The following is a 24634-nucleotide window of genomic DNA, read 5'->3' on the forward strand; positions in this document are numbered from 1 at the left end:
AAAAAAAAGAATGCCAGAAATGCTAAAATGTACTCCAAAGGTATGTGTTGAAGAGCAGATCTTCCAATCTTTCATGACTTGTGAAACTGGCCATATGACGTACCTTTTTTTGGACATAAATGTATTAATCTTAGTGTGAAACTACCTGCGACAGTTTTCAGTACAATGTAATATATTCCCACCCCTACTGAATTTTCAGATATTTGGAGATAATGCACATAGAATTAGGATAAAAAGACATACACAAGAAAAGATGCACAAAGAATACATGTGCATTGCATGTTTTCAGTGCTTAATTTGTAATAAAATAAGTGCAGGGGTCCAAAGTTCCAGAAAGAAATTGAATATATGGGAGACATATGCGATTGTATTTCTTTGTTTTGTCAAATAATACAGACTTTACGATGCATGCCTTGCATTAGGTCTCAGAGCTTTTTAAAGGTTAGGCACAGTATTACCCTCATAAAATGCCGGGTCTCTGCTACCCATTACTCAATAAGAGACCTCAAGCATCCAAAATAATCATGATTTTCACACAAACAAATCCTATATTCAATATAGGCCTGGGTGAAGATCCACATGAATATTGTACCCTAGCTATGCCCCTTGGCTGCACAAGTCATGTGCAATATCCGATCCATTAGTTTTCCTTTCATTTTGTAAAGTAACATGGGGAACGCTGCATGAACGCCAAGTGCTGCTGTGAAAATTATGGGAAAAATTCTGAGCAGGATTTTAAGAAAAAGGCAAAGTAAATGACACTCATTAATCAGGAATTCTGCTACCAGAGTTCAGTTGCTTAATAAAAAATATCGACAAAACCTAATAGTAACGTGACTTCTGTATCTTTATGCTCACAGGTTGGAGGATTACCTCTACGATGTGAATACATTTATGGATGCCAAGGTGGCCCCAAATATTCCTGTTAACATAGTAGTCCCTTTTACCTGGGTTTTTGTGGTCCCCCCCAAGTGCATATAGACATCACCACTTTGAGTTATGCTTCGAATTTGCTGCTTTGCATTTTGCATCATGATTGATCTGATTTGATGTCATTCCTATTTTATACTCTTGCTTTATTTGTACTTTATATGCTTCGTATGTAGTTTTATGGTCTTTATTGACCGAATAAAGAAATAATCGACTTCTGCCAAAAACAGCAGAAGTTTCCCAATCTGCTCTACAGCAGAAGCCTTCTCATCTGCCCCCTTCTCTTTTCCGTGCTCGGTTAGCGCAGAGACAGGAAGCAGATGAATGGGGTGGCGGACTCTTCATGGTGTCTTCCGGCATGTAGAGGAACCATGTCATGCACGGAGTCTGACCGGAAGCCCAGCTTCGGCTGACTACTCTATCACCATTTACAGTGGTAGCACCATGCCTGTGGAAGACCAGCATGTAAACGATGGCGATCTTCTATGCAAAGCTAAGCAAGTGTCCCCGGCGTGCCAGTAGAAAACCCATGACATGTCCATGCCAATTCTAAGAGTTGCCTCTTGAAGTGACTTGTTGAAATATATACAATTTTTGTACCTAGGCGGGTTATTTTCATGCTTCTGCAGAATGTTGAGGATTTATGATGAATGGTTGCCTTCAGAGACTTATAACTTGTACCAAGGTTGTTTGTCTTCCAGGCCTCTTCTCCCAATGACTGTTCCAGCACCTCGCCCCCTGACTTGTGCCGACACTGTCTGTGCTGACCTATAACTTGGAGAGTGGGAACACCACATAGGATTATTTTGAAGTGCCTTATGACAATATTACGTTGTTGTTGATGACTGAGTTTGGCTGCTGAGAAGCTTTACCAGAATTTCTCAACCAACATGAGAAGCCAGCTCTCACCCCAGCTTTCCTGTCCTTCTTTTCATTAGGTGGGGCGTTTCCTTCAGACCTTTTTTTAATGTGCAGGTCACAGCGACCTCTGAAGATTCCATTGATGGGCTGTCCACAGTAACTGGCAGATAGCTGAACCAGTGGTGTCACGTCTTTCTATCACACTTAATCTACTATTTGAGAGTCTCTCTCACTGATAAAAACACATGCACTAAACACCCTTCGAACAGCCAGCTCTTGCGCGGAATACTAAACCCAACGAGATTAGGAACTTCGCAGTTTCTCACATTTCCACCCACATGACTACCCTTTGGGAAATATTCAGAGGGACAGGGGATTAGAACACATACATGAGAATGGGCTTGTTCGACTCTCTAGGTCCTCTCAGCCTTCCAGCATTCACAACAAGCAACATTATGGGTAGCCCGAACAAGTAAGGCACCCCCCCAGCTCCAACGCAAAATCGCATTTGCCAGTGCAGGACTTTCAGCTCCTAATGCCAGTTTCTCCATATTTTTCACGAATGTCCCCAAGCTTGTGCATCCCATGTATAAAGAAGAAGTAGATGCATTAATTATTAAAATCATTCACTGGATCCGCAAAGTGAGGTGTTGTCGCTCACTTATACAGGAGGATATTTTGGGGGCTAAAAGGCAGTCCCAAAGTGGTACAATGTACGATAGCATTGAGCTAATATAGGCGCCCTGAACACAGACATCACGTTGATTTATGTGCCCCCGTCTTATGTATGAGATGGATATTCTATAGAGGATATAGACTGACAACCACCGGTCTCTCCTCTCGACTGGCCCTCTTATTCCCCTGTTTGTGTGAAGCATGGTGACTCTCTTTCTTAAAATGTTTTGACCGTCTCACATGACAACCGGTTTTCAGGTGACTTTCTGGGCCTATCTGACATTGCAGACTATTGGGCCTCTTTAAGCCTCTCTTTTTCCTTCAGCAGCATTTAGACTAAACCCACGTCTATAATTTCTCGGAATGGGGCTGGTCTTGGATCAAAGGTCGCACTCCCGGACTGGATCAGTTTCATTGATGTGTATGATATTTGTTTGTTCCAGGAAACTTGGTACCTGGAATCACTTTTTAAACATGGCTATTTAAACTTTTCAACTCCTGCATCACGGGGCCATGCTGGTCGACCTTCAGGAGGGATTTTTCAATGTGGATTAGGCCCGGCATAGTTTGTAAATTGTATGATTTTCATATCAACAGTCCCGATATCATGGCCATTTATATAGAGTTTGAGAATACCACTATTATTGATATTTATAATGTCTATGCTAGAGGGGTTGAGGGTTTAGCGACTAAAACCCTCATATGCCTTGAACACCATTGGGAAAAATCTATTGTCATTCCTATCTGATAATAGCAGGGACTTTAATACAACCTTTGAGTCCCTAGACACAAAGGGTATCAAATTAGCCAGAGAGGAGGACAAGATGTGGAGTATTCCAAGTCTAGAACTACCACCTATAAACAAATGGACAGAGGTTGCCTTACAGCGTAAGGCTCTCTCATTGGAGCTGGGGCTTTGAAAACTCAATGGTAGGCTCATATCTGACAGGACAGGGGCCACATCCTATAACAATCTGTTTCATTGTAGTCACATAGACTATAATCTAGTAGATCTGAGACTTGGGACACTTCTTAGGGACAAATGTAGCAAGGAGAGACTGGAGAATGACCATAATCCTCTCTGCGTCACTGCCAATTACTTCTAGATACATTTGACGTGTCCACCATAAAAGACAATTATAGGAAGACAGTGATTTAGTTAATAATGTGAAATACGCTATAAACTATAGCACCAGCATCTGGGCCTAGGTATGCGGTGCAAATGGAAGCCCCTGCTGGGAGAATGAAAGAGTGGCGAATGCTATTACAGGTTGGGTCACTTACAGCGTGCGTCCCTTCAACTCAAGTATTATGAAATAATTTTGAAGGATGCCCTGTTGTCACTTACAGCAGCCTGGTGGCTCTTACAGCATCAGAGGCTCGCATCTCGTCGGTAACAGTGAGGCAAACACCGGAGGACATAGGGTCAGCTTTCTCTTTCAAGCACCTGACAGAGAAAGACACCACGCTTGTGCGCGGGGTATCGTTCATTGCATCACTCCTTCCCGAGGTTTAGGGACAGAACCATGAGCTCTAATGCCAAGAAAACGCGCCCGCCTCAGGCCGGATTGCTGCTAGTGATGGTGGAGTGCAGTGCAGAGTCACCATTCACACCCTGGCAGGGTGTGAATGATGTTGCATAAGTTAATAATTTACTATGCTTTAAAAGTTAATATAATCTAATATGTAATGAAAAATGTGTTGAAAAATGCTTTATTTTGGACTTTGTCTCCAAATTTTTCTTGGGGGGACCCCCCAAACATCCATTAGTAGTGGTTGCTCACTGCGCTTGCTCGCTACACAACATGTGGGGGCTGGTCTCAATTTTACTTTGTTCTCACTGATTCACTACTTGTGTCTATTTTTGGTGCGCTCTGAAAGAATGTCTATGGGTACATATGACTGGGTGGGTAGCCTGGTGCTCTTTAAGGTCATCATTCACTATTTACTGTGCTTTGAAAGTTGATACAATTGAATATGTAATGAAAAATGTGCTGTAAAATTCACCATTTTGGTCTGTCTTTTTCCCAAACTTTCTTGGGAGGAGAACCCCCCCCCCTCCCTGCTCCCCTCCCCCCCAAACTCCCCAACTAGCGGTCGGGCTCGGTTGCTGCGCTCGCTCGCTCCTCGCCGGACGGGGGCTGGTCTGGCAAAATTTGCCAGGGCTGCTTTCAGTTCCCAGTCCGGCCCTGATTACTGTGCACCTTAAGTCGTGATACTATCCATTACGGTTCCTGGGTTATAGTGTGCAATGTGCGCTGCACTCTTATTGAACAGAGGCTAAATGGCAAAATTACTATAAGTTCAACAATTTTTTATGTTTTAGGAATGGGATAAAAGCATGAAAGTTAGCACCATTGAGCACCTTCACATCAGCATTATTGTGCACTTTCAATCCTGATAATATCTATTTCGGTACCTGGGTTATAGTGTGAAATGTGCACTGCACTCTGATTGACCGGAGGCTAAAAAGGCAAAATAACTATAAATTCAACAATAAATCTGTGCATCTTAGGAATGGGAGAGAAGCATGATAGTTGGCAACATTGAGTATATTTTCCTCAGCTTTATTCTGCACCTTAAGTCCGGATACTATCTATTACTGTTCCCGGGTTATAGTGTGAAATGTGCGCTGCACTCTGATTGACCGGAGGCTAAATGGCAAAATAACTATAAATTCAACAATAAATCCGTACATCTCAGGAATGGGATAGAAGCATGAAAGGTGTCACCATTGAGCAGCTTTACCTCAGCATCACAGTGCACTTTAAGTCATGATGCTATCTGTCACGGCTCCCGATTAAAAGTGTGAAATGTGAGCTGCACTGATTGTTGACCGGAGACTAAATGGCAAAATAACTGTAAATTCAACAATAAGTCCGTGCATCTTAGAAATGGGAGAGAAGCAGGACATTACCTCTACGTCCCTCGTCCTCGACCCAGTTATAACTAATGAGGTATTCCACTTGACAGGAAACAAAACAGGAAATGCTTTTAGGCTCCACCCACCCTCCCGTCAGGGGCTATAATTACACAGCCAACAGAAAGTACATCCTGTTTTGTTTCCTGTCAGTGGACCTGACAGGGACGCTGGGGTAGGTGCTGGGCACTTACCTGTTTCGTGTTGTCCTTTAGTTTCCTCCTCTGCTGGGCTCTGGGGGCACTCATGGACTTTCATGAGAGTCCCTCGAGTCGGGCTGCTGGGCTTCCTGGACTCCTTCAGGCTCCTGGTTGCCGGTTCTGCTGGACTGCACTGGGATCCTGCTGCTGCCAGGTGAGACCTTCCCTGCACTGGGGCCCCCACCGCTGTTGTGGTGCCTTTCGCTTTGTCTGACGCATTGTCGCCCGGATGCGGACCTTTCAGGAGCGCCCGGGGTAGGGACCGGGCGCTTCGTGTTCGGGCTGATTTCCTAACATTTTTGGAGCGCCTGGGATGGGGTCCGGGCGCTCCGTGTGCGGGCTGATTTCCTAACATTTTCGGAGCGCCTGGGATGGGGTTCGGGCGCTCCATGTGCTGTACTTCCTGGGGAGCGCTCGGGTTTTGCCCCCAGTGCTCCACGTTACTGTTCTGACCGCTATGGAGCGGCCTTTGTTGCGGAGCACCGAGGATGGGGTCCGGGCGCTCCATATGCGATGGTTCCTTCGGAGCGCTCAGGTTTAGCCGAGTGCTCCGCGGTACTGTTTCAGGCCGCTCTGGCGCGACCTTTGTCGCGGAGCGCCCGGGGTGGGGTCCGGGCGCTCCGTGTGGGGCGATCTCTCAGGAGCACTCGGGTTGGGTTCCGAGTGCTCCGTTTGCCTTGGTCCCGCTGTCAGTATGGTCCCGCTGTGCTGCCGTGGTGCTCCCTGACTTTCAGGTGCAGATTGGTGTGGTTTTTTCGGCCTTCGGCGGCCGCGCTGTGTGATATTTTATGTTTGGAGTCCTGACAACGCCCCCTCCCGGCTCGCTTTCGGTTCAGCTCAGCTGTGTTTTGTTGGGGGCGGTTTCCTGCTTCTTTTGTTTAAAAGGGGGGGGGGGGTCGCCTTCTGTTCTGTTCCTGCTTTTGATTGGCTTGCTGGGTTCCTGCCTTTGGTGTTTGTTTCAGTTGCTGTTTGTTCGTGATGGGGATGCATCACAAAAAGCGGAAGCATGTGTCTCCTGTTTCCTCTTCCTCTTCCCCTGCGGACAGTGGGGATTCTGCCCCTGCGGGGAAGCGAGCCAGGTTGGATACGGCAGATTGAAGCGCCTGATTTTGGAGACTTTGTCTGATCTGAAGTTCTCCAAGAAGTCTACTGGGAGTCATTTTGGTGGGGGCGTTGCCCTCTATTCGGACATTTCTTCTTCTGATTCTTCTGATGATGCTTCCTTGGGGGCGGTGGATCTGAAAGGCAAATATATTTCTAAGGAGTTGTCGCCTGACCTGTTTTCTCATGTGCGTGAGAACATGGGGTTTCCAGATGATGCTGTGGCCATTACTTCCTCAGATGCTGTTTTGCCGCAATTTCGGAAGCCTGTTGCTACTTCTCTTCCTATTCATCCCTTTGTGATGGATGTCCTCTTGAAAGAGTGGAAGGACCCGGATCACATTATGATGCCGTACTTCATTTCGAAACTTTATCCTTTGCAGGACATGGAGGAGTCCTTTCCTGAGTCAGTGCATGTGGATTCCATTGTCGCAAGTTTGGTGGGTTGTCCTTCGTTGGCGGATGATAACATTCTTCGTGATGGTGTAGATAAGAAGATTGATCTGCGTTGCGGAAGTCTTATGCTGGTTCTCACCTTGCCACCCGTTCTGGTGTCTATGGGGCTTATGTGGCTCAATCTCTGTTGACTGACTTTAAGACTTTGTTTTCCACGATGCAGGAGGGCGGCTGTTGCCCGGACTTGCTGGAATCCATGGAGCGTCAGGCTGAATTCCTCTCGGACATTGTCTTCGATTCTGTGCGCGCTTCTGCCTTGTCCTGTGGTTCCTCCATCGCTGCGCGTCGGAATCTGTTGCTGAAGGGTTGGAATACGGACGCCGCCCAGAGGTCCATGGCTTTGCGTTTGCCCTTTACTGGCCCTCGTCTCTTTGGGGACGCTATTGAGGATAGGCTTCATAAGGTGTTCAAAGAGCGTAAACATTCTTTTTCCTTCCGTCGGCAGCCTTCTCATAAGGATTTTTCCTTTTCTCATGCCAAGACTTTTCGTCAGCCTTCCAGGTTTCAACAGTCCTCCTTTAAAGGCCCGAGAGGTGCTGTTAAGGGTTTCCCTCAGAAGTTCCAGAAGAAGCCTCCCCGTGATGCTGGACGGGGGCCGCAGCATTCCTGACTATGCCGCCCCGGTGGTGGGTCACGCTGGTGTTGCGCCCGAGGTTGGTGTGAGGTTGCGGTTGTTCCTTCCCGCTTGGCGTCTGACGACCTCCGATCAGTGGGTGCTGGATGTCCTGGAACGGGGGTATCGGATCGAGTTTCTGTCCCTTCCTCCTCCCTCGGGCGTGCTGCGGACTCCGACTCCCTTGTGCCGGTCCCGTCGTCAGTCCTTGGTGGAAGGTGTTCACGTTTTGCTCTTGAAGAAGGCGATTGTGCCCGTTCCCCGGTTCGAGTGGGGTCTGGGGACCTATTGGATTGTCTTTCTTGTTCCGAAGGTCACAGGAGGGTTTCGGATTGTCACAAATCTCCGGAGTCTGAAGTTGTTTGTCCGGAAGATCCCTTTCAAGATGGAGACCTTACAGCGGGCGGTTCCTTTTATTCAGGCCGGCTGGGTGTTTGCTACACTGGATCTCCAGGACGCTTATCTTCATGTACCTGTGGCTCTGGAGGATCAGATGTTCCTGTGCTTCTGCCTGGAGGGTCGTCATTGGCAGTTCTGTGTCCTTCCGTTTGGTCTCCGGTCCCGGCGTGTTCACCAAGGTGGTTGCTCCCTTGGTGGCCCATCTTCACCTCCGGGGTGTGTCGGTGTTCCCCTACCTAGATGATTGGCTGCTCCAGGCTCCTTCCCCGGCGGTCCTGTCTTGGCATCTGTATGCTAGAGCAGCATGGGTTTCTTGTGAACTTTCCGAAATGCCAGCTCCTTCCTGTAACTCGGAGGACTTTGATAGGGGCCGTCTTCGATTCAGTCCTGGGCAAGGTGTTCCTGCCGGATTCCCAGCTTCAGCGACTTCAGTGCCTGTTGCGGAGGTTGTTGTCCCGGGCTGCGGATCCCCTCCTTCAGTGGCTCGAGGTTCAGGGTCATATGGCTGCTAATGTCTTCACGGTGCCCTGGGCCAGGATTCATCTTCGGCCTCTGCTGTGGCATCTTCAGAGTTGGGTGTCGTTTCCAGTTCAGGCCTATACTCTCTCTGTGCCAGTGTCTCTGGAGGTGGTGTCCGCTCTCCAGTGGTGGCTGGATTCCTCCAATCTCTCCAAGGGGATGTGGATTCGCCTGCCGCCTCCATTGGTGTTGACGACGGATGCCAGTGCGTCCGGTTGGGGGGCTACTCTGCGTCAGTGGTCTGTTCAGGCTCGTTGGCTCCGGGTGGAGTCCCGCCGGTCGTCCAATTGGAGGGAGCTGTCTGCAGTGGACCGTTTCTTCCAGGATCGTCTACTGGGGTGCAATGTCCTGGTGAGGTCTGACAACTCCGTGACTGTGGCTTACATCAACCACCAGGGCAGTACTCGCAATCCTTCGTTGAATCTGGTGGCCTGTGCATATGCGGGTTGGGTGGAGTGTCATCTTCTGGCCATCTCTGCTCAGCATATCCGAGGTGTGGACAATGTGGTGGGGGACGCTTTGAGTCGCAGGTTTCCGTCTTCTCTGACCCTGTGTCTCTCCCCCAGGCTTTTCCAGATGATCTGTCGGAGGTTCGGGACTCCCCAGCTGGATTTGTTTGCCTCCCGGGCCGATGCCCAACTCCCCCTCTTTTGTTCTCGGACTCCGGAGTTGGGTGCTTTGGGGGGTGGAGGCGTTGTCTCTTCGGTGGCCCCCTTGGTTGCTGTACGCCTACCCCCCATTCTCCCTGATTCCTGCCTTCTTGCTGAAGGTCCAACGGGTGGGTGCCCGGGTGGTGGCTGTCTTACCTCACTGACCTTGGACTTCCTGGTTCCCGTTGTTGTTGAGCCTGGCGGTGGGCCCTCCTTGGATTCTTCCCTGCTACCCGTCTCTCCTGAGGCCCTCTCCCTCCCTTCTGGTCCGGGGTTTGCCTGATTACCTCATCACTGTGATGCAAGGGTCCCGTAGGAATTCCAATTTGTCCTCCTACTCTAAGCAATGGGCTTCTTTCTCCTCCTGGTGTTCGGGGCTTGGTCTCTCTCCTGTCTCTTGTCCCATCGCTTTTATCCTTCAGTTTTTTTTGGATGGGTTTCAGAAAAAGTTTGCCTTGTCTACTCTGAAGGGGCAGTGGGCTGCTGTTGTGGCTTTCCGGGATCCGGCTTCGCTCCCGTCTTCGGATGGGTTGTTGGTTTCCGGGTTGTTCCAGAGTGTCTCTCTGTCCTCTCCTTCTACTTGTTCTCCGGTTCCTCCTTGGGATCTTTCTTTGGTCCTGGGTGCTCTGCAGTCCTCTCCTTTTGAGCCCTTGGAGTCTGTGGACCTTAAACTCCTCTCTTTTAAGGTGGCTTATTTGGTTGCTGTTACTTCTGCTCGGCGGTTGGGTGAGTTCACTGCCTTGCGTTGTTCTTCTCCCTTTTTGCGTTTCTTGGATGACGCGGTGGTCCTTTCTTTGGATCCTGGGTTTGTTCCGAAGATTCGTTCTCGTTTTCATTGCTCTCAGGAGTTGATTCTTCCTTCTTTCTGTCCTTCTTCTTCCTCGCCTGCTGAGTTGTTGCTGCATTCCCTGGATGTGAGACGTGCGTTGTCCGTTTATGTTGCCCGCACTGCGGGGTTTCGCTCTTCGGACTCTCTCTTTGTGACCTTTGGTCTGGCTGGTCGGGGTAACGCTGCCTCCCGTCTTACTCTGGGTCGCTGGATCAAGGCTCTCTTTTTCAGGTTTGGGGTTTGCCTTGTCCTTCTGGGGTTTAGGCCCGTTCCACTAGGGGTGTATCTGCTTCCTGGGCTGCCTTTCATGGGGTTTCCCTTGATGAGATCTGTCGGGCTGGGACTTTTTTTTTTTTTTCCCCAAAACCTTTATTAACAAGTTGCAACAACCATACATCTTCACGCCTACAACCTCACGGGCCGGCTACCATACAGCATTCCCCTTGTCATCAGCCTTAAAATACACAGCCATATCTCCGACACCCCGGAGGTTCGGCGGCGAAGAGTTGCATCACATTCCAGTCATCGAAGCTGGTTTGTGCCCATCAATCTCATGGCCATAAAGACGCACTGTACTTACAGTCGCATTTCCACATTATGTAAGAACGGCAGAGTCAGACTGAAGGTTAAAAAAACCTAACGCTCCCATGCTAATCAGAAAGTCACAGCTTCTCCCATCAATGTCCGATACGCAGCCGTGCCCCCCCCATCACCCGGGCACACCTGTCCCACTGTAGTTTCTCACTGCAAGCACTCACACCCCCGCCTCCTAAGGGACAAGCCGTAACCAGGGGTGACCTCCAGGCAAACCCTCTACGTTCGCTACGTCCCAGCCAATCTCTCTCGCACCCACAATCTGTGCGTTACAGCCCCCACTATTATAGCTACAGATAAGTGCTTCCTCCTCCCCACTCCCAGAGAGCTGCCATATTGGCAATACAGCTAACTATCTCCGCAGCGATGTTAGAGCTATACTAGCTGCAGCGCCTCCCATTCGAAACACAGCCCCAACGCGCCAGCAGTCGCCTTCCAGCCAGGCGTGGCAGCCCCCCGGATCCCAAGCGCTCTATTCCAACCCTGATGTAGCAACTGCGGGGTCAGCACCGCCTGCTTCCAGTTCCCCATCCCCGTCTGAAGCGGCCGCAGCCGCTAGATACGCCCTAAATGGATCCCATATGTCCTTGGCTCTACTGCTCACTGGCTGTGTCTCCGCATATATTACATTCTGTTCCTGACAGTATAATAAATCAGCCACCCAGTCCTTAAATTTCGGCGCGCGGCCCCTCCCCCACCTGCATGCCACCCTCCGTTTCGCCATCAAAATTGCAATATCTCCAAATTTCCGGTGTATTTTGGGTATGCCCATAGTATGGCCCAACAGCATCATTAACGGATCGCAGTCAATCGTGTTCCCTATCATAACAGTAAGCGCTTGGTGAACCTGCTGCCAGTACTCAGACACTGCCGGACATAGCCATGCTAAGTGTAAGAACCCAGCCCCTTCCGAGTGACAACGTTCACACCTGTCATTGTCCGCTAGGCGACACCGCAACTTCCGCGCAGGTGTGCAATACATACGATGCAGAAATTTATAGTGTATAATTCTCAATCTGCAGCTAGCCGAGATCTGCGAGGTCAATCCACAACAATACGCCCATTGCGCTTCCGTTATTTCTCTCCCTAGATCCTCACTCCACTGTCGGAGCGCTCTGCAGTCACCACTACCACTGTGTTCCCGAATACTCCGGTATAAGTGCGAAACTAGATGCCTGCCATCCGCAGACGTAAGTAAAACTTGTAGAGGCATTACTACAGCAGGTTCCTCCGGGAACTGTGGTATGACCGCCCTCAATCCCTGCCACAGCCGAAAATAATAAAAGACCTCCAGCGGTGTGTGCTGAGCCTCTTGAAACCATTGGTCTTTCATTTTGAACCGACCATTCAGGAATAGATCTCCCCAGCAGCGGACCCCTAGCCCAGCGCACATCCCCTGGAACCCCCTTTCCTGCAACAAGGACAGACCAGGGTGGTAAGCCAATGGCAGTGTTGGTGCATATAAAAACGGGAGTGCGACTTTACGGAGGATCCGCTGCCACGCGTCCACCGTGCATGCCACCGTTGCAGCCGGATTGTCGAGCACACCGACCGGGCCCTGAATAATGCCTCTCAGTGGCAGCGGCCTAACTATCCAGTCTTCCACAGCCAGCTGTGGCATATATGGCGTAGGCGCAAACCAGTGATATGCAAACTGGGCCTGAGCACTAAGGAAATAGACTAAAAAGTCAGGGACATCAAATCCCCCTGCACCATAGGGCTGGGTAATAATTGACCATGCCAATCGAGGCTGCTTCCCAGCCCAGAACAATCTTATTAACTCCGTGCGAAGCTTACGGAAGAAAAAGGCACCCGGATAGTAGGGGACATTTTGGAACAAATATAAAAACCGGGGCAGCACCACCATTTTAATAAGTGAGGCCCTTCCAGCCATGATGAAAGGCAGAGAAATCCAGCGCGTAACATCGTCTGATAGCTTAGCAATGGCAGTGCCGTAATTTAAGCGCACCGTCTCCTCCTTTATCTTCGCTATCTGGATCCCCAAGTAACGCATGTCCGAGTCACACCATTCAAGTGGGTAATCCAACGAAAAGCGGTGAACCGCAGGAGTCAGAGGAAAAAACTGCGACTTCTTCCAATTAATTTGTACACCAGACATCAGACCAAATACCAAGAATTCTCGGAGCAATGGATTGAGATTCGTCACTGGATCTACCACATATAGTGTCAAATCATCCGTATACAATGAAACGTCTATCTGACGTTGAACACACTTAAAAGCGCTGTGCTTATGCCATTGCCGGATACGGCACGCCAATGGCTCGATCGCAATAGCGAACAACAACGGAGATAACGGACATCCCTGTCTGGTGCCTCTGGTCAAGGAGATCGGGCCCGATAATTCACCATTAATTAACACTCTAGCCCTTGGGTCAGTATACAGCAACCGTATCCAGGCAACAAATATTTTAGGAAACCCCATTCTGTATAAAATAGCAAACAGATAATTCCACTCTACCGAATCGAATGCCTTAGTAGCATCCAGAAAGACAGCGGCAACTGGCAGCTCCGGCGATATTGTATTTATCAGTGAGAAAAGGGTACGCAAATTGTGGGCCGTAGATCTCCCAGGGATAAACCCGGACTGGTCCGGGAGGGCTATTTTAGTCATTAGTAATGATAGCCTATTGGCCAGCACCTTCGCTAAGATTTTAGCGTCGCAGTTAATCAAAGAGAGCGGCCTATACGCATCACAGTCAGTGGGGTCCTTACCCGGTTTCAACAACGAGGTGATCAGCACCTCCCTCATGGACCTCGGCAACACTCCCACTTCCAACGACTCCTCATAAACCTCCTTGAGGACTGGGGCCATGATATCAATATAGCACTTATAAAATTCCGCCGGCAACCCATCCAGGCCCGTCGCTTTACCATTACTGAGACACATAATCGCTTCCCTGATTTCATCTAACCCAAATGGCGCTCCAAGAAACTGTCTATGGTCGTCACTGAGCCAGCACAGTGCCACATCATCCAAAAAATCCCCAAATACCACCTCGCCAGCGCTGCGTGCTGTATAAAGCTCTTCATAGTGGGCAGTGAAATGCTCTAAAATACCTTTGGTGTCTCGATGTGCAACCCCTTCCGACGAGTATACCTCCAATATGTGTGTTGCGTAACGCGGTTGCCGAGTAACTTCCGCCAGTACGCGCCCTGGTCTCTCCCCCTCACAAAATCTGCGAGCCTGCCAATGTTTGCCCCGGAAGCGGGCCTCCCTATCCGCTTCCTTTTCATACTGCGTAAGCTTGTCTCTGAATTCTGAATGGAGGGGGCCCATCGGCTCCCGGCTCATCCTGGTCTCTAGCCCCTTAAGTTCCACTTCCAGTTTTGCAAGCGTCCTTCGTATGTCTTTCAGGACCCCAAAACTCTTCGCAATGTAGTAGCCCCTGACCGTCACCTTAAATGCCTCCCAGATGGTTTCCACACTGGCCACCGAGCCTTTGTTGCGGGGAAAAAACTCCGCGATTTCCTCCCCCAACTCTGTTTGAAACAAGGGGTCCAGAAGTGCCATGGGTTGCATGCGCCAACGTGTGGTAGCCCCCCCGCATCCCGGGACTGCCACCTGAACCAAAACCGGGCAATGGTCTGAATATGTCCGCGGCAAATGCGCAACCCTACCCAGATCCACCGCTATGCCCCGGGACAGAAAACAGTAATCCAGTCTAGCCCAGGTATTAGCAAACGTTGTATAGTGCGTACCCTCACGCAGCCCAGCATGTACAAACCTCCAACTATCAATCAATCTCCCTTCCTCCACTATACCAGCTAAAGCATCTCGCGCTCTGGTGTTATATTGATGACCGCCATCCGATCTGTCCAATCCCGGGGTCAGTGCTACATTAAAATCGCCACCCCATAAAATATGCATGGAGCCAATGTTTAGTATCTGTCCCCACAGCTGTGTGAAAAAGGTCGGTGAGTCCACGTTAGGACCATAACAGTTGATTATCGTGATCGTGTCAGTACCAAGCCTGCCCCATAACACCGCAAATCTGCCTTCTGTATCCACACTCTCCCCCAACTTCACAAAAGGCACCGTTTTTTTAATCAAAATCGCCACCCCTCTAGCATATCCGGAATAGGACGAAAAGCTGCGCACCGCTGCCCACTTGCCAGCCAAAGTATAATGTGATCTGGAACTAAGGTGCGTCTCCTGCAGCAGTGCGATTTGTACCTGGTGCTGCTCTAAATAGGCCATCACCTTTCTGCATTTTCTAGCATCATTCAATCCACGGACATTCCAAGACAATACCGTGACCCTCTCCCTCCTTGCCTTCTCAGTCATCCCTCGACCAATACACACCTCCCTGACATGGCACCCTGCATCACCATCTTGCCATGTAACCGTACAATCAACAGTGTCAGCAACCACAGCCACCGTGCTAGATCCACATGAGTAAGCAACTCAGCCCTCCGATAACCTTCCATCCTTATGTTTCTCCATGAACAAAACTCCCCGCTCAGACCCCACCCTCCCTCCCCCACCTCTAAACTCCCAACACCCCGCACCGAACTGTCTCCCCACCATCCTCCCCCCTCCCACTGAAGCAAACCCCAACCTGCCAGCCATGTCCCCTCCCCGTCCCTCCCACCCGTGCCCCCCAAACAAGGGCTAACTCGCTCCACATTCCACCCCATAAACTCTCGGGTATTTCCCTGCGGGAAACATGTCTAGGTGGCACCACTAATTCCCCCTCATCCTCTCCAGACTCGCACCAATCCGGTGGTCTGTCTCGATGAGCCAGAGGGGTGCCCGGCGGTATATACAATGGCTACCCTAGAGTACTCAGTAAAACCCTCTGCAGTCCGAAACCCATGCAAACGAGACACCCATTGTAACGTCAGACCCCACACCAACTATGAAAAACTCCCAGTAAAATGCTCAGTAATCCAGCCCAAGTCCGCCGTCCCTGCAAGCAGACAGAGAAACGCAGGATATCCAGTCCAGTGCAGTGTCTGTATAATACGATTCCCCCAGCTTAGCGCTCCTGCAAAGTACTTACTTGCCCCAGGCAGCTAGTGCGTAAGTAATGTCTACCCCACCACTGTTCACCATCCATCCTCTCCTCCTGCAGCAGTTCCTGCTCAGCGTCCTCCTCCACACCAGGCTTGTGAGTTCGCTTGTAGTGCTTGAGGAAGTCCTCCACCTGCTGAGGAGTCGTAAAAAATCTCTGCCTGCCTTGGTAGGTGACCCGCAACCGGGCCGGATATAACAACGCGTAGTCCAGTTGCAATTGTCTCAGCTTCGCCTTCACTGCCAAGAATTTCCTGCGTTCCTCCTGGACTATCGGAGTGAAATCCCGAAACAGCGTAAAGGAGTTGCCCTCGTACGAGAGGGACCTCGTGCCTCGTGCCGCCCTCAGGGCCGCATCCCTGTCACGATAGTTCAATAGCCGGGCAATGGTGGGTCTGGGGGGTGCTCCCGGTTTCGGCCTAGGGCCCAGAGCACGGTGCGCCCTCTCCACTATGAAGTGGGAAGAAAAAACATCCGAACCTATCGCCGTTAGCAACATCTTTTCCACATACTCCTCCATTTTGCCCACATTGGTCGTCTCCGGAAGACCTATTATGCGAACATTATTGCGTCTGCTTCTCGCCTCTAAATCCTCGTTCTTGGACGCTATCACACGCAACAGGTTGTCCATTCTGGAGAGCTGCGAGGTGTGCTGCGAAACTGCGTCCTCTGTGTCCGATATCCGCTGTTCCGCTCCCTTCAGGTGCTCCTCGTGCGCATCCAGTTTATGCACCACAGCATCCATTCGCGACGATATTCTATCCACCTTGTCAGCGATCTTCGCAAATCCTTGGCGCATCTCGCGCAGCACCTCCTGCAGATTTGCCGTCGCCACCGAGGAGTCCCCTGCAGCAGTGATTGAATCGTGGCAGGCAGACGGATGCGGCCCTGCTGCTCTACTTTAACTAAGAATTTCAATCACGCTTCTGGAGAGCTGATCACACGGGCCCACGAAGGAGGAGGAGCCTGCTTTCCCGCGGACTGCTAGTGCAGTAGTTGAGCGAAGCTGTGGAGCTGTGGAGCCGGGTGCTGCGGAGCCGTGACGATTCGGCAGAGAGCAAGAGAGACACAGGTGGGTTGGGTTGGGCCGGGTCGGGTTGAGCAGGCTGGTGCAGCAGTCCAATCTGCCCCCCCCCCTCCCCCCTCCCCGCTCCCCGCGGCTCCCGTAGCTCCCGTAGCTCCGGCAGCTCCGGCCCCTGTAGCTCCGGCTCGTTTGTTCTCCGCCCCACCTCGGCATCACCCTTAAGAGACTAAAAGGGTGCTTAAAATTGCGCACACAGAGCTGGCGTTACAGCTTCAACGTCTCCGCCTGCATTACAGTGACAGATGCGGACGGAGGACGGAGGTTGCAGGCACAGGAGGTGCTACCTTGTCTCACCACCCCCAAACACTGCCGTGATCTGAGAGGAGCAGCGCAGAGTCCTCGCAGGACAGCAGGACAGCAGAAATCAGCAGAAATCAGCAGATATAACGTCAATGCGATCAGAGGAGATGAGAGGGGCGCAGTGAGAGGTGCAAGCTGTTAGCGCGCTTCTCTAAGTCACATCGACCACCACCCCTCCCCCTCAAGCTCCCTCCTCGTGGTCCGAGCCAAAAAACCTGAAACTTGAATCAGCAAGCCGACGCCGCAAAAAGAAAAGAAAAGAAACGACAGGACCACTGATTCATCGCCGGACTGAACCCGGCCAACAGTGGTGCCGAGTGAGCGAGTGAGCTAAGGCGAGGCGAGGTGAGGCGCGCACGCACGGGAGAACACGGGTCAGAGGACTGGCAAACTGGCAAAACCGGCACAGCTGACGCAGCGGGAGACAGTGGGACACAACGGGATGTGGCAAGGAGTAATCTCCTGACGCTGTCTTGTTGTTTGTTGCTTGTCGTGTCCAGTGTTGTCCATTGTTGTGCCTAGTGTTCAGCGTCCCGCCTTGACCCCCCCTGAGGGGACTGCCAGCGCCTGTCCTCAAGTTACCTCTCCCTCGCCACAGACGACGCCAGGCGTCTACTTACTTGCTTCCCGGAAACAGCAAACAACCCGGACACGGATACGGACACGGTCCTGGGGGTCAGGGGTTTGAGGGTTTGAGGGTCTGATCGTGTGCACCCCTTCTGCACATTATCTAACTATCTACACACCCCCCCAGCTTTATCCATCTCATTCCAATCTAACTTAACTACTCTAAATTAGGCCTCCGAGATAACAGGCCTTCAAGACAACAAAGATGAGATCTGGCAGAGTCAGGGAATTGCTACCCAACCCCCACCTGAATCCTCCCTCAAAGCCCAAGAAGATAAAGAGAGCACTCGATCTGCACATCAAACCGCTTCAAGAGGGTCTTCAAGGGTTTGTAGAGGTCACCCAAAACACCTCAGTCAAGACAGATAGGAGCGTTCTAACGGCCTCACCAAACCCAGCCTCACCTACGAATGGAGACGGCAAAAGGACAGAACAGGACAAGACACCATCAAAGGCCAACTTCCCCAACCTGAGTTCTGTCACGGCCCATCAACAACAATCGGACCCGGAACTACCAACAGCCGCCGCACTAGGCCCATCACTCTCAACATCGCAACCCCCAATCATCAGGACGAAGTCATTTTTAAAATCTCTTAGCGAATCAAAGGAGCTCATTTCTATAGAGAGACTACTAGAAACATCAGAAACAAAAAGGAAATGTACTAAACAACCCAAGATATACACAAAATTTTCCTTCCTGAAAGATCCAGGTTTAGCAATCTACTCTAAGACTGGATGCATAGAGGGTCTGCAAACTCCTCTCCTACCCGAGGCAGTCACTTATACCTGTTCTGATAGTCACACAAATGACGCCCTACTGACTACAGAGGGGAGCAGTAGCACCATACTAGACGATCCACCAGTCTCAAAAACCTCGCCAGTTCTGAGGAGTCCGGCAACGTCACCGCCAAAGGTAGACCAAGGAGCAATCAGAAGAAACCACCAAAGCTTGGCTAACACACGTGACAAGGACACGGTCGATCGCACAAGAGAGACCACATCAGAAACGGGCGGACCCGCCGTGACAGCCAACTCCCCAAATACCATCTCAAGGGAGGCACTTCACTCAACTGAAACCAACAAACCGCATCAGGAAAGTTGGGTCAGCCAGGAGAACCAGGACAAGAAACTGCAAAGCCCATCCATGACAGTAGACAGCAAGGACGGTAACAGTTGGAACATCCAAGATGCGTTACCTCGACAAACAAACAGAAATTTCTCAACGGAGCAACAAAACAACCGGACAAACCGGGACAGCTTGAGCACCAAGCAAGAAACATTACTAAAAGAACAATACCAACAACTCCAACAGACTAACATAACCACTACGCAAACAGAGCCCCCAATAAGAACAAAACCAGACCATGGGGGGCATACAAGCGCCCAGAGCGGGACAATCGAGTCCAATTCAAAAACGCGTCGCTCCCTATCTCATTACAGCGACCTCAACTCCACGACCTGCTCCGCGGAAAATGATATGACATTCATGGCCACGCAGGAATGGGAAGATCTCATCGCCTCTTACAACCTGAGGCCAGAGTACAACACTTTATTCGACGAACCAAACACCTCATTAAGCCAGGGGAACAGCAATAGCACGTTAAATCCACTAGCTGAAAGCCCATGGCCTATAATCATAAATACTTTGCAAACAACTGCCAAAGCACTAGAGTTCCAATCGCTAAAAATGGACACCCAGCTAACTGTCTTACAATCAATAGCTACTTCTATACTAGGCATTGAGGGGAAGATATCTGAACTAAACGGTCTCATAAAAAGGGGCCAAGAAGCGACCTACACGATCAAGTCACCCTCCCAACCATGCTCCTGTGAATTGATATTAGACAAACTAGCCACAATGCCATCAATGCTAGGGGACCTGATGCGAGAAATAAAATCATCAATTCCACTAACGCAAGATTGTAATGCAGCATCATTTCCAAAACAAAAACCATCAATTCCTCTAATGCAAGATTGTTGTGCAGCATCAATTCCAAAACAAAAACCGCAGGACCCCAAGCCAACACTGGTCCCGGGAGCAGCCACCAATCCAACTGCAGAGAGCAGGGAATTGACCTCTACCCAGCTAAAGGTCCCAGGCGTCGAACCAGTAATCCAAATAGCCACCCCCACTAATCTGACACCAAAGAACAACAAAGCACAGAACAAAATTCGAAGGAAAAAAAGGAAAGGGAGGAAAAAGCTCATATCAAACGTCAACTTTTTCACCAAAAAACAGTCCAACCCACAGCAAGAAGACAGCAAAAGCTCCTCTGAAGCAACGGACACAGAGCCATGCCCACATACACCACAACAAGAGGATCAAGATAAAATACAAGAGCAGCTAATTAACCCTCCTCACGCCACAGCCCAAAAGACAACCAGAAGCCCAGCCAAGAAATTTCACCTGGAAACAAACAACCAATTACTTGACCAAAACAATTGTGAACCAAGAAAGATCGATGACCCCACAGTCAAGTTTAATTCAACACAAAAAACCACTTCTACAACTAAGCTCATTAATAATACAGAACTCATTCAACCATCAAATAGCACAACTAATAGCAATATAACCGAAACAAGAGTCGAGCACACATTAAGAACCCAAATAAACAGCCCAACTGTGAGCAGCATAAGCAGGCAACCCCACTCTAGTCACAACACCTACGTGAGTTTCCAACCAAACTGCAAAAACATCACCAACCAAGCAAATTCCACTGTCATTCTCTTTGCGCCAGAATACACGTCCCTTGGCAGGGACGACATATTAAACAGGGGTAACATTCTTAAACTCCTTCACTCAATAACAACCCTAGAGAACACTTACTCTTCAGACCTGCTCCAAATTGAATTCATCCCCAGTAACGACATCATCCACCAAGAAATGACAAAAACAACGTGGAATACTCCCGAGACAGCGAAAAAGATAATGGAAGAAAAAATAATCTTTAAAAATTGGGGGATCGACTTACGACTTGTAGAACAACCTCGATACCCGGCACCTTTTTTACTTCCGCCCAGATCACCGGCGCGAAAAAAGACCAATTCAGTGCTAAAAGGAGCAAGGAGTTTCTCGCCGACAGCACATTCCAAACTTGGGGCAACAACGGTCAATGGTCAGGAACTCCTACAAAATGACCAAAACCCACCAATCTTCACCCAAAAGCTGCCATTGATCCAGCGAACCATTAATACAGCTATTCCAAATTGACAAAGGGTTCTGAACACTGAGAGCACTACAGAAAAAGTCAAACAAATAAAAATTTGTATTTGGAATATCAACGGCCTGGCAAGCAAAAGACACGACCCTGAATTCCTGCAGTACCTAAACCAATTCGACCTCCTGCTCCTCCAAGAAACTTGGGAGGAAGAACCATTCGAAATTCAAGGGTTTACATCATGCTTTCTCCCTGCCAGCAAAAATTCTATCTTTGGACGCAGATCAGGAGGTCTTGCCATCTTGGCATCCATAGCCACAATAGGAACAATAAGACCCACAGAGTTTTACATATCCCCCCCCAGCGGAATCCTGACGGTTAAAACCCAGCTAACACTACAACAACATACTCAAGAGGTTATAATAATAAATACTTATATTCATCCTACACAAAAACGAAAAGCAGCAAATGAACTGATAAAAGTACTGCAAAAAATCTCCGAAGAAGACCAGTCCGACCAGATCATAGTCGGTGGTGACTTCAATATGTTCCTCATCAACACAGACCACGATAATAACATTCAGCAAGAACTCAGCTCCGCGTGGGGCGTGCCAAGACAAAGCATGGCTAAAACAGATAAATCAACAACCAACTCAAAAAAACTATTGAGACAGCTAGAAGACCTCAACCTAAGGGCACTTAACGGGCGACTTGCTGGCGACAATCCACCGGCCCCAACATTTCATTCCAATAATCACACCTCCCATCTCGACTACACCTTTACATCCTTAAACATGTTCCCAATGATAACAACATTTAGGATAGGGGTCAACGACCTTAGTGACCACCTCCCCCAAGAAATCTGTATAAAAGCAAGAGCACTATTAAACACAGAACCATACACCGGCCCAAAGATAGACACAACATCAAACCTAAGGCGACTTCGATGTAACTCCAACAACATCACTACAATAAGTCTCGACGTAAAATCTTTATACATTCAAACAGTAAAGCGCCTGAACACACCATCAAAAGAATGGCAAAACTTCACCCAAAAAGTTGCAGACAAATTATCTAAGGGTCCAGTAAAGAAGCCTCCGTATGGCAAGGGACACCTAAATAAAACATCACTCTCTCCAGGCATGAAGATCCAAAAACGAATAATAAACCACACGCTGAGAAAGATACGGCAAGACCCGGACAATAAAGATATGCAGGCAACCTTGAGGGAAGCTAAAAAAAACACTAAAACAGAAGAAATGGGAGAAACAGAAAAATAAAAACGATCAACTGTGGGCAAAACTATTCCACGAAGCGAAACAAAAAAACAGCTCTAAATTCTGGAGAATGATCAAGGAAATAAAAAATCCTGACCATGGTGGCATAGATTCTAACATCACAGAAGAAGCATGGATAAACCATCTAGCCAGTCACTTTAATAGCGAGGCTACAACTAAAGAGGAAGTGCTAAGGAGGTTGAGCACGGATGACGTGGAGGTAGTACCAGGATACCACCAAAGAGAAGCAAACAACAAACGCAGCACTTTCATCTTGAAAGCGAACGATTTAAAGAATGCCGCCGACACCTCAACAGTCTCAGATCCACAGCCATCGACGATTGGGACTGAAGACATCAGAAGACAAATAGCGAAAGGAAGACCAACAGGAGCCCCTGGACCCAATGGCTTACCATCAATGCTTTACAAAAACGACGTAGAGTTCTGGAGCGTCGCGTTAACATCTTTATTCAACTACGCAAAAACTAATCAGTTTCTACCAGAGTCATGGCATGGTTCAATAATCAGTCCAATCCATAAACATTCGAGCAAAAAAGACCCAAAAAATTACCGTCTGATAGCACTAATTGACGTAGAAGCTAAATACTTTGCAGGGAACATACTAGAGGAATTAACCTCATGGGCCGCCGCAAACTCGGTAATCCCGAACACCCAAACCGGATTCCGTCAGGGCCAAGGAACAATTACAAACATCACGGCCCTGACTCTACTGATGGAATCAGCAAGAGATAACAATAAATCTTTATATCTCTCCTTCATCGACTATACTGCAGCGTTCGATCATGTAGACCGCAACATGTTATGGCAAAAACTGACCAAATGGGGCATACCTGTTCATCTCTTAAACGTACTGATAGCACTACACTCTGACACCTGGATTAAAGTGAAACTTGGTGCAGGCACACATCTTTCAAAACCAATAAAAACAACAAAGGGCCTCAAACAAGGCTGTGTCCTAGCCCCAATGCTATTCAACCTCTTCCTAGCCGACCTGCCCGGCGAACTAGACAAAAAATACTGCCATGCACCAAAGCTAGGGAAGACCACACTATCCAACCTGCTGTATGCAGACGACCTGGTGCTCATCAGCCAGACACCCATTGGTCTTCAGCACCTTCTAAACACCATCTACGATTTTTCAAATAAAAATGCACTGCAGATAAATTTCAATAAATCTAAGGTTATGGCAGTAAACTACAAAAAGAAAAGGGAACATAATTGGCATATAAATGGAGAACGATTGGAAAACGTAACAACTTACAAATACTTGGGCATAATACTGGACTCGAAGATCACTTTTAAACCCCAGCTGGACTCCCTGCGAGGCAAGGGAATGGCAACCTCCCTTGCCCTAAAATCCTTAAAAACTAAACTCCCAGATCTGACCTTCTATCCACTTCTCCAAGTACTTCGCGCAAAACTGCAACCAACACTCACCTACGGGAGCGAACCCCTTCAAGGAAAAGACGCCACTCTTCTGGACACAATCATCTCAAACTCTTACAGGCTCATCTTTAACTTGCCAAAACAAGTCTCCTCAGCACAAATACGACTGGAATTTGGCATCGCGAAACAAACCTTAGAAAGACGGTGTGCATACGTCACTGCCTGGCACAAGATACGTAACGCCAACAATGATTCCCTAAATTCTAACATCTGGGATGAGACTCTTCAGCATCAAAAATCATCAGCGAGGAAGTATTTAATTGACTCTCTTGAAGTGCTGGGCCTATCCAACTTATGGGACATTCCAACAGACCATGTGACGTTTAAAAAAACAGCCAAAAAAGTAGTTAGACTCATCTCTAAAACTGAAGACAAGGAGGCCCTGACAAAAAAAGCACATGGTTGGGTAATCCTTAATGATTATGGTCCAATGCAACCACAGGCTTACCTCAATGTGGGCATGAACCTAAGAATGAAAGAGAAATTTTTAAAAATGCGTCTGGGCGTAATCCCGGTATATCCTCACCTACCGCCCTGGATAAGGAAAAATCTTGATCCACAATGCCGTCTGTGTAAAGCAGGAAAGGAAGACCTTGTCCACGCAGTGTGCATCTGCCCCAAACTGAAAGATCTGAGATGCAAATTCCTGCGAGACTCATTCAAAACCTATGGTATACGGACATGCAGACAGGCAGTCAAACTTTGCTTCAATCCCAGCAAAACAAAACTAAACTGTCAGGTCGTAAAATTCTTTGAACTGGCCGGAGTCAGATACATGAGAGCTTGAGGACTGTTGATTTTAACAATGCAACACTTTAATCTGAATCAACTTGGCAAACGCACAGGACAGAGAGAACTTTTAAATACCCTTTGGTTAATTCTCTTTGCAATTTTTAATTGTCCTTTTAAATGTTTTTTATTCGACTTGTAAAGATTTTA

The sequence above is a fragment of the Triturus cristatus genome, chromosome 3_2 (assembly GCF_964204655.1).
Source record: "Triturus cristatus chromosome 3_2, aTriCri1.1, whole genome shotgun sequence".
In the NCBI taxonomy this organism is placed as follows: Eukaryota; Metazoa; Chordata; class Amphibia; order Caudata; family Salamandridae; genus Triturus; species Triturus cristatus.